Raw genomic sequence first — 2054 nt, forward strand, 5'->3', positions numbered from 1 at the left:
CTTCCTTTCATTGATCTTTTTATTTATTATTTTTATATTTACATATTGTGTTATTATTATTATTATTATTATTATTATTATTATTGTTATTATTATTATTATTATTATTATTATTATTATTATTATTATTATTATTATTATTATTATTATTGTTGAAATTGTTATTATTATTGTTATTGTTATTGTTGTTATTATTGTTATTATTATTGTTATTATTATTATTATTATTATTATTATTATTATTATTATTACCATGGTTATTTTTGGAAGGGCATTGTCCTCTTCCCTTTGCTTCCTTTTGATTTATCTTTTCATTAATTTTTGTTTATATTTACTTAACGTCTAGGATCAATTTATCGGAGTACCAGACAAGATAACGACCGACAACCAGTTTCAAATCAGCAATTCAACAGAGAGAACATCTTCAACTTCGACGGCACGCCACCAGGATCGCCACCAGCTAAGTGCATTTTCCTCTTCCGTTTTCTTCCTTTCATTGATCTTTTTATTTATTTTTTTTTATAATTACTTATTATGATTGTGATTGTGTTTGTGTTTGTTTTTGTGTTTGTGTTTGTGATTGCGTTTGTTATTGCGTTTCTGTTTGTGTTTGTGTTTGTGTTTGTGTTTGTGTTTGTGATTGTGATTGTGTTTGTGTTTGTGTTTGTGATTGTGTTTGTGTTTGTGTTTGTGTTTGTGTTTGTGTTTGTGTTTGTGATTGTGTTTATGATTGTTATTGTCATTTTGATTGCGTTTGCATTTGCATTTGCGTTTGTGTTTGTGTTTGTGATTGTGTTTGTGTTTGTGTCTGTGTTTGTTTTTGTGTTTGTGTTTGTGATTGCGTTTGTGTTTGTGTTTGTGAATGTGATTGTGTTTGTGCTTGTGATTGTGTTTGTGTTTGTGTTTGTGTTTGTGTTTGTGTTTGCGTTTGCGTTTGCGATTGCGATTGCGATTGCGATTGCGATTGCGATTGCGAGTGCGACTGCGACTGCGACTGCGACTGCGTTTGCGTTTGCGTTTGCGATTGCGTCTGCGATTGCGATTGCGATTGCGATTGCGATTGCGATTGTGATTCTGATAGTGATTGTGATTGTTATTGTTATTATTATTATTATTATTATTATTATTATTATTATTATTATTATTATTATTATTATTATTATTATTATTATTATTTTTATGATGGTTATTTTTGGTTGTGTGTAGGTACCCTACCGGCAAGACAACTAGGACCAGTTTATCGGAGTACCGGACAAGATAACGACCGACAACCAGTTTCAAATCAGCAATTCAACAGAAAGAACATCTGCAACTTCGACGGCACGCCACCAAGATCACCACCAGCTAAGTGCATTTTCCTCTTCTCTTTTCTTCCTTTCATTGATCTTTTTATTTATTATTTTTATATTTACTTATTGTGTTATTATTATTATTATTATTATTATTATTATTATTATTTTTATTATTATTATTATTATTGATATTATTGTTATTATTATTGTTATTGTTGTTATTATTATTATTATTATTGTTATTATTATTGTTATTATTTTTATTATTATTATTATTATTATTATTATTATTATTATTATTATTATTATTATTATTATTGTTATTGTTATTATTTATTATTATTATTATTATTATTATTATTATTATTATTATTATTATTGTTATTATTGTAATTATTATTTTTATTGTTGTTGTTGTTATTATTATTATTATTATTATTATTATTATCATTATTTTTATTATTATTATTTTTATTATTATTATTATTATTATTATTGTTGTTGTTGTTGTTGTTGTTGTTGTTGTTACCATGGTTATTTTTGGAAGGGCATTGTGCTCTTCCCTTTGCTTCCTTTTGATTTATCTTTTTATTAGTTTTTGTTTATATTTACTTAACATCTGGGATCAGTTTATCGGAGTACCAGACAAGATAACGACCGACAACCAGTTTCAAATCAGCAATTCAACAGAGAAAACCTCTTCAACTTCGACGGCACGCCACCAGCTAAGTGCGTTTTCCTCTTCTGTTGTGAAAATTTATA

The sequence above is a fragment of the Amaranthus tricolor genome, chromosome 12, assembly GCF_026212465.1.
Source record: "Amaranthus tricolor cultivar Red isolate AtriRed21 chromosome 12, ASM2621246v1, whole genome shotgun sequence".
NCBI classification, from domain to species: Eukaryota; Viridiplantae; Streptophyta; class Magnoliopsida; order Caryophyllales; family Amaranthaceae; genus Amaranthus; species Amaranthus tricolor.